This window comes from Diorhabda carinulata, chromosome 11 (genome assembly GCF_026250575.1).
Source record: "Diorhabda carinulata isolate Delta chromosome 11, icDioCari1.1, whole genome shotgun sequence".
Classification (NCBI taxonomy): domain Eukaryota; kingdom Metazoa; phylum Arthropoda; class Insecta; order Coleoptera; family Chrysomelidae; genus Diorhabda; species Diorhabda carinulata.
In genome coordinates this window covers 6,453,752-6,466,759 of record NC_079470.1, presented here as the reverse complement: position 1 = coordinate 6,466,759, position 13,008 = coordinate 6,453,752, and the positions used below count along the sequence as shown (strand labels likewise).

At 32.0% G+C, this 13,008-nt stretch overlaps 1 long non-coding RNA gene across 1 annotated transcript; it reads left to right on the top strand.

Moving 5' to 3' along the window:
* Window positions 1–5,212: 5,212 nt before the first annotated feature.
* LOC130899303 (uncharacterized) lies at window positions 5,213–8,066 on the top strand. The gene is made up of 2 exons (XR_009060013.1): window positions 5,213–5,324; window positions 8,033–8,066. It is a non-coding gene; the product is annotated as an uncharacterized LOC130899303 (long non-coding RNA).
* The last annotated feature ends 4,942 nt before the right edge of the window (window positions 8,067–13,008 follow it).

Below are 13,008 nucleotides of genomic sequence, written 5' to 3'. Positions count from 1 at the left end.
AATTGTTGTTGTGCAACTCATTGTCAAATTGAAAGTCTATTGCTGGTATTGGTCAGGGCAATTTTAGATTTTGGCTAAAAATTGCTTGGTTACGCAGATCCACGCCCCTTACCCCTTTTGCTTTCTCTTATTTCCATGCATGAAAAGGATATCGATTCTACAACACTGAAGAGGTGAACGAAAAAGTGCGGAAGGAACTGTCAATCATTTCTACAGATAAGTACAAAATATATTTCGACAAATGTTTCAGTTGTAATGGAGATTATTTTAGAAGGAATAAAATTGTCTTCTTCTTCTTCTTCTTCTACTTCTTGGAGATCTGTTAATTCAGAAGCTGCCTCTGCATCTTTTCCTGAGAGGTGATTACCAACTATCTTTTAGGTGGTCTCCCGGGAGGCCTTGATCCGGGCAGGTTGTTTTCTAGGACTATTCTCATGGTTGTACCACTGCCTCTTACGTTGTCTTCCCCATCTCACAATGCAATGTCTTTTATACCGCATTGTTCTTTGACATCTGTATTTCTTACTCTGTCTCTTCTTGTTTTCCCCATTATTGTTCTCAGTGTTTTCATCTCGGCCACCCTCAGCATTTATTCGTCTTGTTGGTGTCCTCGCGGACTTCCGTGCCGTACGTCATGATGGGTCTGATGCAAGTCTTGTAGATTCTAATTTTGCTATTTTTGCGCATGTACGGGTTGGACCAGACTATATCTCGTAGGCATGCTGATAGTGCGGATGCTTTGTTAATCTGGCTTCTTAGGTCTTTAACTGGGTCGTAGATACTTGATATGTCTATGCCCAGATATCTGAATTGCATAACTTGTTATATGGAATTATCCTCCACCACCAGCTTACATTTGAGCGGATCCTTCGCGATTGTCATATATTTGGTTTTGTTAATAGAAATGTTCATATTGAGTTGGCGGCTTACCAAGAACAACTGGAAGATTTGTCTCTATAGGTCGTTTTCTGATTCGGCGATGATTGCTGCATCATCGGCGTAGCATACCATACCAACTCTTTTGTTGCCCATTCTGTATCCGAGGTTGAGACATGTAACTTTGTTTATAATTTTATCCATGAGGAGATTAAACAAGAAGGGACTTAGACTGTCACCCTGTCTAATTCCTCCCGGTGTTGGGATATTTTCAGTGAATTGATCTTCTACCTTGACCTTTGTTACGTTATTGTTATTTAGGTTGTGGATTATCTTCGTTATGTTTGTCGGTGCCTTATTTTCCAACAATATATGCAAAATATCTCCCAACCGTATCCTATAAAACGCCTTTGTTACGTCAATGAAGCAGATATACGCTGGCATATTGTACTCTGTAGCCTTTTCTTTTATTTGTTTTATTATGAACACTGCGTCTATTATTGAGCGTCCCTTTGTAAAGCCCTGTTGTTCTTCAGCATTCTTAATTTGTGTTTCCAGTTTGTCCTTGAGAATACTCGTGAAAATTTTCATTACCGTATTCAAGAGAGTTATTCCTGTATAGTTTTCTGGACAGGTTTTTAGTCCTTTCTTGAATACAGGTATGGTGATGCTGTTATGCCATTCGTCTGGTGTTTCCCTTTTGTTCAAAATTTTGTGAAATAGTTGCGCCTGCAGTTTCCTTGCAAGTTCGGGGCCTACATATTTTAAAAGCTCGTTTGGGATGCCGTCCGGTCCTGGTGATTTTCTGTTTTTCAGTTTCTTGAATTTGCTTCCACCTCTTCATCAGCAACCGTACTGTTTCATATTCGTTTATATTCGGGATTTCCTCAGCATAGTAAAGCTCTTTATAATTCTGAGTAATAAAATTGTCTGTAGAAAAATTGAAATCAAAATTTTTCACTCATCAGAAGCGAATGGGGTTTTTAAGATGTTGTAGAACCACATTCATCTGATGTATCACCAGATATTTCCAACAAACCACAGAATATCTTTTCCAGGCCTAAAAAATTGTGTAATTATGTAATGTAGTCAAACATAAAAATGTGTACTAGAAGTATTTCTGGTGATTACAGTTAAAAATAAGAAATGCGACTCTGGTTGTTTTGTTTTATAAATAATCTCTGTGTTCAGAGAAACACGTTTCTCGACAAACACGTATCACGAGTTTTTAATTAAAGTAATTTTAATATTAATAATTTGCGTTCAAGTAAATACCTAGTGTATTATTACAATTTAATCCTTCGTCAACGAAATTATCACGAAAACATATATACAATATTTAAATATATGAAATAATAGACACACCGCAAAAATTACCCACGACACATGAAGAGACCTAGGAGAAGCCGCTACGAGAAAAATTGTAGGAATAGGCTGCTTATAATGATGATGATATGAAAAGAATCAATTCGGTGAATAATAAGACAATTATGACATATTTTTGTATCCGTCATTAAATTGTCATCGGCGCAAAGTAAAATGAATGAAAAACAACACCGGCATATAAATAAATATACTTCGGTTTATACATGTCCTTCAATTGAATAAGCAGACACTAAGACGCTAAAACTCATTTATTCTAAGCAACGTAAAGATCAATCAAGTTAATTCTAAACTAACCACGTGTAATAATATGAATAACAATGTCAAGGTTACCAGTAATTGTGTTGGACTTTTTATAAATTAAGCCGTTGCTATTCTAGTTTTTAGTTAAGGGTCAATTGTATCTTGTCCAATTAACCATAAATTGAACTAAAATTCGAATAAAATACTACCGCGACAAATCTAAATTTTAATTATTATTCATCAGAACTGCATCAAAACAGAACAAGAAGCACACAATCAAAAAATTTTCTTTACTGTTCTCTATAATATATAGAATAAAGGAGAATAGACAATTCCATTTTTATCATCCTTTTCGTTTACCCTCATTTCTTTTCCTCTCGAAATATATATTAATGTAATAAAATTGTTGCAACACAGTGTAAAAATTTGCATGTTTTATATTAAAAATTAATTAATAAGTTCAATAGATTTATAACACCAATTTGAGTTTCAAAACAGTTTTAAAATGATCAATGTTTTGCCATCTGTTGGCGAACTTCTCAACAGAAGCTGTAGTAAAAACTTTTAAAAGACGATTGTTTTTTATTCAAGAAACTTCAACCAATCACCGACATTTAATTTAATAATCATTGTCTAAACAATAATTTAAGTATTAAATTATTATTGATATTTAATTGATTTACTTCTCATTTATAATTACAATATGTAGTAGGAAACTGTAAAAATTATGATATAGTTTACTTCACTCATTTTATCTTTGGATTTCTATCACCAGATGGCAAAACCAGTAGTAGGAAACTGTAAGGAATTATTAGAAAATTAGTTAATAGATGATAATGAAATTTTTGTAGAAAACTATATAATATCTAATGAACTAATTATATCTTCGAAAATTAGTGAGTAGATGGCGAGAAAAATGAGTTTTTCTTGTAGTAAAATGTAAGATATTGTGAAACGGTCCACATAATTGATCTGAACGCCAAAAATATATATTTTTTCACTGCATATTGTTTGCTAATTATTATATTACTATTCAGTCTGAAGTAAAAGCTTTTGTTCAACTAATTAGTTATAGTGAGTGAATTTTTAGTTATTTTGGAGAAGTTTACAGTTCAATACTTTGTGGAACCGCCCCTGGCTCGTTATTAATGATAAAGTGTTGAGGTGTTGCGTCCCAAATTACTAACTCAATAGCCACTTGTAATCTTTGGGGGAGACCATACAAGTTGGTTTAACTACCTGGACATTTCAGCCCAAATATCAATAATCTCTTCAATCCTCGCAAGGTACCTACGGTAGAGCCAGTCATTAGAATCAATATAAACAGATCTGCCGCTTACAGCACCAGCAAATAGCACAGTTATCGTCTGCCATTATTTGATTAATAATTGAAATAAATTATGATAAACATGGAAAATATTCACAAAATAGTGTTGAACGACCGTCTGATTGGGCTTAGAGAAGTGGATATCGGTATATAAACAAACGCTAGATACGTACTGAATAATTATACATGCGTAAGTTATTCACGTTTGCTTACTTTGGATCAAAAGGGCATTCGAATGAATATTTCCCAAGCCTTATTGACGCGGCTTTAGCAAAAGATACAGCTTATTTGCGTCGATTCAAAACTGCTGATAAAACCTGGATATATCACAACACTTCTGATATGAAAAAAAGGCAAGACTGTAAACAGGGAACCTGCTCCGAACAAAGTAAAAACGGTTTCATCTGCCGGAAAAGTGATGGGATAGTCATGGGATGTGTTTATCTTCAAAATAGTAACGTAATCAAATTATACATCATTCCTTGGTATGTTGAAAGATCAAAAGAGTGTATTTGAAGAAAAGAAAATGCCTTTCCATCAGGACAACGCACTTCGCAATCACGAATTACACTTAGAATGGCTGAACATCCACCGTATTCAGGAGCTCTAGACCCATTCAACTTTTTCCTGTTTTCTAGCTTTTATGTTAAATAAAGAAATGTTAATCAGACGAAGATGTTATCGCAAAGGTAAACGCTTATTGTGAAGAGGAAGACGACAACTATTATTTTGAAAAATTAACGAGGCTAGAGCATTGTTGAACTATGTTTATGATACAGAAAACTTTTCAGAAAACCCTCGTATGGCATCCTTTAAAGAAAAACATAACAATTTGTGGATTAACGTCAAGGTCCAATTTATGAACTCCCTAAATTCTACACAATACGTGATATGATAGTATTCACATACTCTTGCCTATTTAATTCACTTTAATTATTAGTATTTACTGGAAATTGTCTCAAAATATTTGTTTAATAGCACTAATTGACAATGCGAAATAATATTAAAATCGCGTAAAACCTTTTTATTTTATAATAAAAACATAGCGCCCAAACTAATCCAATACGTAGTCATTGTACATAGAAGACCTTTTTACATACATCTTGTATAATACTATATTCACCAGTTCCTTGATACCTAGTTGATTTATCTAAAGTAAACCAATAACAATAACAAAGCAAAGTCTTCCGCGGCGGAACTAAACTACATTCACCAACATTTATATAAATCTTTCTCAATAACATATCAATATTCTTTTTGCTTTCTAAGTGGTATTTAAGTGATTCCTTAGACTGTACGACGTGCCCGATTCCTTCACAATAATTGTTTAAATAATTTACATCAATTGAATAAGGTAAAGAGCGCATGCGGGTATTGTAAACTGTTACGTAGAAATTGCAATAACAAAATAACATATCGTATCTGTTATAATTCTATGTTAGTGTTGTAGTTTTAATGTATGGTGGTGTGATCATTATATATTCACGTTTGTAAGGTAATTAACATTTTATGTGTCCGTTAAAATAATTTTGGTGAATAAGTAAGAGTCTATTCAACTATTCCTTATGTGATCGTACCTAAGAGAAAGTCGGCGTTGAATTACATTGATGTATTACTTAGTTTATATCTACCCAAGTAGGTAAACGTTCTAATGGGGAAAATTTATTTACGTTGAAAGAAAACTTTATTGAATTGACTTTTTAAGAATGAATAAATAAATCCAAAAATGGAAACAAGACAAAGTTTTGAACGGCTATTAAAATTTGGGGATCTAAATGCTTCTAAGATACTATACTAAAATGTGAATAAACAAATATATTGTATATGAAAAATTTTTTATACAGTTATTCAATGCAAAAATTGATTTCTATTTAAAATTCAGTGAGTGAACTTTCCATTTTAATAAAACATCACTCAATAAGTTGTATGACTAACTAAGACAAATACATTTTTGGCCAAAAAACGACTTTATTCATCAATGTAATTTCCTGCAATAGCAATACAATCATTCCAACGCTTCTCTAACTTCTGGATGCCGTGCTTTTAGAAAGTTTTGTCTTTTGTCTCAAAATAGGCTTCAGATTCAACAATTGCTTCTTCATTTGAGCTCAATTCCTTACCGGCGAGTATTTTTTTGAGATCAGCGAATAGCCGGTAGTCGCTGGAGGCCATATCTGTACTATACGGTGGATGAGCAAGCCATTCGAAGTGTAATTTGCTTAATTAAACCATCGTTGCTATCGACTTGTGAATCGGTGAATTATCTTGGTTAAACAGTGGTTTTTTCTTCGGCACATGAGGCCATTTTTTCTTGATTTTTGCATTCAAACGATCCAACAACTTTTTTGTAGTATTCGCTATTGATTGTCTCTCCCTTTTGGAAATAGTCGAAGAACAATATTCCATGCGCATCTCAATATACTGAAGCCATAACCTTCCAAGTTAACTGTTGTGTCTTTGGACGCTTCGCACGTGTTTCACAGGCTGCATTCCATATCATTTTGATTCCGGATTGATGTTATGGATCCATGTTTCATTCATTGTCACATATCGATGCAAAGAATCTGATTTATTACATGTAAACATGGCCAAACACTACCCTGAATCATCAAAACGTTGTTGCTTTTGATCAATTGTCAGTAAATCCGACACCCACTTTGAAAAAAGCTTTCTCATGGTAAAATGTTTATGCATAATTATAAACACACTGCCTTCTGATATCTTTACAGTCCCAATTATCTCAAAAAATTTCAATTTATGATTAAATTTAACCAATTTGTGGTTATTTTTGATGTTGTCTGTAGTAACCATCTCAATTGGACGACCAGAGCGTTCACCATCATCAGTGTGAAGCCATTGCTGAGCTTGTACAGTATTTTTTTTCATCAAGAAGCAATGATAATTTAACACACGAAATTGTTTTGAATCCATTGTTTTGAAAATAGAAAATAGCCTTTTAAAATTTGGTACTTCATAAACGTCATACGGATTTGACAAAGGCAACGTCATCTGTGTGTCAGCCACACGACTTATTGAGTGATGTAGTAATATAAAATAATTGTGGAAACATAATTATTTAACATTTTATCAAGCTAAAAGTTCAATACTTATGACGGTGATTTGTTGCTACTCACGATGACAGCGTTAGTAAAATGACGAATTAAATTTCCACGAAGGTAAAAACCTGCAGTTTCGGGAACCCTACTATCACACTTTAATCAACGTACTTTGTTAGTTTGGATGTATCTTTCTAATCAAATTATCACCCATAGAAAAGGATTAGGATATAACCAAAATGGAGGGGGTAAATATCGTCTTACCTATATTTTTGGCGAAACTACAAGTACTAGGGAAAAAAGTCAAACATCAAAGTTGTAGGTAATGAAAATATCTATAACTTTTGTATGAACACTTTTTCACATAACCTCAAAGATATGTAAAAAATTAAAAAAAGCTTTTAGTTTTTATCTTTTATAACAACATTTTTCTCACGGAATTTGGTAGAATCTTACCCTAATTTTCAATTCAAATTCTCCCGTCAAAATATCAGCTTTTTTGAAAAAGTCACTGAGATTTTTGTTTGTTGAAATCTCTTCTTTTTGAGGGTGCGAAAAATATTACCATCACCAGTGAGTTTTCTCATCAAAGGCAAAAAAACAAAAAAAAAGCCGCATCCGAAATTTCTTTCTTAATCATTTTTATAATTTTGGATTATTTACTGAACTCTCTAATTATACGAAAAATGTGAGATTCCATGTTGCATTGATAAAAATAAGTAGTCTAAAATTTTAATGCATATCTCAAAATTTTACATAAGGATTGAAACAAATTTGCGGATACGGTTTTGTTTGCCTTTTCTAAGAAAATTTACCTCGATGATGGTAATATTTTTTCACAACATCAAAAAGTAGAGATTTCAACGAAGAAAAAACTCACCGACTTTTTAAGAAAAGTTTATATTTTGACGGAAGAATTTTCGATTGAAAATGACCGTGTTTTTTCGATATTAAGTCAGATTATGAATGGTGAAAAATGAATATTTCAAATGAAATAAATTACACTAAAAATAAAAGATAAAATCCAGTTTTTCAAATAAATTTTGAGGTTATGTGAAAAAAGTGTGAATACAAAAATTGTAAATCTTTCTATTACCTACCTTGGAATAGGATTAGTAAATATAATTCGATTTTATTTTTTTTACAGACCTTAGTGCTAGTATCAACGGGTCAAAATAAAATTTAGACCACACCTGCATCTCTAAAAATTTACAGAAAACATTTAATATCTTGATAACGGTAAGATTTAGGTAGAGAAAAATACACATGAATTTGTCTCGTTTTTCACCCCCGAATGCATTAAAATAGAAAAAACCGGGTGGTTATATTAAAAAAAAATAAAAAAATTTCACATTTATAAAGTTAAACTTTGAGCACTTTTTATACACACCCTGTATAGAATGAAAAATTTTTCAATATAGATTCAAATACGTCTAATCTTGCTAAAAACAACCGAATAGAAGTCATTTTAATATCTTTAAGAGTATCCTTGTAAAAAAATAATTTGTAAGGGTCTGCAACGGTCAAATTTAAAAAAAAATCAATAACTCAAAATGTATGCATTTCTAGAAATAAAAATTGTGTGTGTCAGCTCCGACGCACGACTGGAGTTTACTCCTTAAGTTCGATAGTCTTACCAGACGCAAAAAGAGTTTATTTAACTTAAAAAAGATTGGTTGATTGCCAGAATATTTTGGGCTTCCTTCATTAATTTTTTTTTTTAATCTGTAAGCTCGCTGTCTCTCGGCTGGAGTTTTTGGAGGTTTAGATTTTTTCCTAGTCAAAGAATATAAAAAAAAATTAGAAAATTTATAAATGCATCATTATAAAAATTTTCACCAACTTTAAGAAAATTGATAAAAAAAGGTTTTTATAAACATTTTTTTAAATTATTATAATTAATTTTTTATTTAAAATATAATATTATCTTAATAATTAACAAAAATGGTTATAAAAAGATAATTATGTCACTAAATCTTTTACATACAATAATAAATAGTACATGAAAACTATTTAAATAAGCTAAAAAATAACTTTTCGAATGAAAATTTTATAAAAACATTATTATAATGAAAAAATATTGTCGATTTTTCTGATAATATTATCGAATTATTGACTACAGTTGCTAATATTTAAAAATTATTTATAAAATAAATCATAATAACGTGGAAGAATTTATAGACATCGACAAAAAAATTAATTTTTGGTTAGGTTAGAAATTTTCTATTTTATGTGGATGCGCTCGATAATTCATATTGGGTTGATTATCTAATTTTATGTGTTGTTTTCAAATATATATTTATATGAACTACATCGATAATTATTAAAATATTTAATAAATACAAATTGCACACGCTCATACATATAATACATGAATTATAACGTACCTTGAAACCACGTGTTTGTTAGATGTTCCGGCAATATCATCTACACCTCTTTCTGCCATAGTTATTTGAAAATACTTTCAGTTCACTTTAGTGGAACACAATGATAATAAAACCTCACAATGACAGCAATATAAGTATGTTGACATTGACAAATTAGAAAGTTGCGCATCATAGGGTGCGCACCAAAAACGTAACGAGGTCATTCATCGATAGATTTTACTCCTCACATTTTTCTCATACCGGGCCCCTTATATATGCAAATCGATTCTTAAGGAGTAAACTCCAAAAAGTTTTTTGAACAAAAGTATACTATAGTTTTACCTAATATTTAAAAATGTATTAATATTTAAAATAACAAAGTTACAGGCGACTTCCGGTAGAATGGGAAGACGCATCTTTGAAATATTTTAGTTAAAAAGATCGTATCCGAAAACTCGTAGACATTTTCATGATTTTACTATAAGTATTTTGCCATATAGTCAGTTTTAACTTGTCGTGGGACACCCTGTATACTTCCTTGCTTTTTACGACAATACAAAATTCCATAAAAAATTTGTGAAATATTTAATCATATCGCGAAAATTAACAATGTAATTTATGTATAAAACATGGTGTTGTATGTATTTTTTGACAATAGAAAAGAATGAAGATATATAGGAAGGAGGATTGATATATTTAGATGAAATATGACCAAATGCTGGTCATACAACTACAAAAACTAGAGTGATCATCAAAAATAGCATTTTTAGATAAGTTTCAACAGGGACTCAAAAACCATGCAGTTTCATTTGTCAATAACACCTTTCCAAAGTCCCTATGTTCTCGCACCTATTGGAAACGAGCAAGTTGTCTAGGAAGAAGAGTGGATTAAAGTTTTTTTAGAACTATATATGTCGAGTACGGCAAAACACAACCAGACTTTTGATGCCATTGAACTATTCGCACAAAAGTTGAACTGGGATAACTCAATCTCATGATATTTAATTATTGAAATAACCTGTATCGAGAGGGAACAATATTCGTAGAAACATTCATACAAAGAGGAGGAGGAGAAAAAGCTCTTTATCAATAGCAATTTATTGTTTTATTTGTTTAGAAATAGATTTAATCGATGTTAAAAAACACTTGAAAGACAGTGTAACCACTAAGTTCCTATTATACGGTAAACTTTTTTATTATTAAAATTTAAACCGTTTTTTGCAATTTATTTAAAAAAATTTAACCAGTATCTTATAAATCGTTAACTCAATTGTTATGAACATTGATCATATTGGAATATACTCAAATAAACATGATTAATTTTTGTTTACAGAATGATTATAAAATATGCGTGTGAGGATGATCATTAACACTTTATAATATTTTATGTTCAACTTGTACATAAATAGGATCAAAGTGCAAAGTTGGATTTCAATTTATACTTAAATACGCACTAACGTTTGAATTTTGAATATTATTTACGTAAAAAGATACGTAGTAATACATCATGAATAATTATACTTTGGATTTGGATCTAAATTTTCCAACAACTAATTCATCCAATGAAAGTTCATTTTGATTGAACCAACGTGGCGATTTTTTAAAAGTAGATTTAAGTATTTAAAGTAACCGTCGTCCTGTGAAGCTATATGGCTGCTTACTGCTAATCAAAATCATTTGCGGTTTTTCACCATGTGATGAACCAGATGAAGACCCTTATTTTTAGTTCGAAAGATTGTCTGGCACGTTAAAGAATGCAGAATCACCTGAAGTCCATTTCAAGGAAAAAAAGCAAAAACCAGAGTTGAACATTTTAATTTGACAAATTGATTTTGGAAACATGTTTCACATATTGTTAATATTTTTCTCCGAAATTAGGAATAAATCATGACTTCTTCTGCATTCTGTCACTCATTCGCTTAAGAAAAATATTTTAAACCTGACTTTGGCGCTGAGACTATTATCGAATGATTTACAACTGCAGTTTCTCGGTTTCAGGTTCTCCTGAGTGACACATAGTATATACTGATGTAATAATTAAGGCAATTATTGTTGTGTTCTGTGTGATTTTTTTGGCAAAACGATGTAGAGGCGAATCTTTCGTTACTTTGTACGAGAATATAAAGAAACGTTCTCATTCAGTAAAATCTGGTATCAAGAGAGTGTATAGATATATAACGGGTTTGGATAAATGTTTTTAAAATTGGACAAAGGGTGTTTGGATATATGAAAGTATGTTTCAACGAGAAAGACCAGTTGAAATGTATTAAAATTTTTGCTGATCACTTTTCTTCCAATCAAGTTTTTATAGATTCCGGCAAGAATACTCATTCAATATCAAAACATGTTCAAAGGTAAACTGATTACCTTACTCTATGATAATTTCGTTATAAAGCGCATCAGAATATGTACTTGTGACTGTGTAGTGTGCTCAGTATCAATATCACCAACGGATCCAGAATATTATTGCAGTAAAAATACTTCATCTCAATTGTTCCCAATGTTTCGACAACGAGACGTCTTCGATTTGAAAGAAAATGAAACTGGATTCTACAGACTGTGTAAGGTTACGCAGAACGACAACTTCTCCGGCAACTATAACGCTTGATGATGGCAAAATCTTTTCTGGAGATAAATGATAGACCTCCGTTGCTCTTCTGGAAAACCGTCCGAGAAGAAAATAAACGCAACCGAATCTGCAGAAGACAACGGACCCACCGACAAATGCATAATGGGTAGATGTAGCTTTGAAAAAATTAACAAGTTTATGGTCGTTATTATCATGCAAAAAATACCCAAAAGGTACATGAGCATATCAAGGTTGTAAGGAAAATTTTATATTTTCATGCAATGTTTTTTTCATGTAATTAAGTGAAATCATAATGAAATAATTTACTGTTAAGCAAAGCTATACATGTTTTTTGTAGAAAAATAAATTCTGTTATTTTATCAAGAATAACCCAAAAATTCTCGGACAATTACCGCCATAATTATAGAATTTAAATCCATTTGGTCCTCGTTTTTCTCATGGATTAGAATTTTGTATCTGCTAATGGTACTCAAAATGTTCGATCAACAAAGCATTCTTGGTAATCATTAGAGGTTAATCCATTTAGAACCACGGTTACAGCGTCATTGACCTCCTTCACGCCACCATGATGAGTTCCTTCGAGATTTTACTTAATCCTAGACGTTGAAAAATCGCAGGGAGAAATATTGATTTAAGTTCAGTATAGCGTTGTTGAAACGCCTTTTTCCCAAACGCTATCGATTAATTGGATATGAATGGGGCAGTGCATTGTCATGGTGTAAGATTCAGCCTAGCTTGGAGCTTAAAGGTCGTAAACTGGAAACGATTGCTTACAACCGCTTCAGAACGCTAGCACAGAAGTGGCCAGTCACTGCTTAGGTATCAGGAACGTATTTATAATGAAAAATATAGCGTCGATGAACATTGCCCTCGTTTACCATATCCTCGCATTTGTTCGACGTTCTCCACCCATTTCTAACCACTACTGCCAATATGTACGGGTTTCGGTAACATATTCAAATATCATAGATGAGAGCTCCTGGTTCCATCTTGTGAAAACACTCTTCATGTTTAAATCCTTTTGAAACATATAGTGAGCAGCTCTTTTGCTAATATTTGGATAACGCACAAATGCTTAGTTGCCGCCGGTACAGATTCTGCTATGAGGAGGACGAAACTCCAGATCATTACACCTGGAAGCGTATGAAATAGTAAATGTCAGCTAAA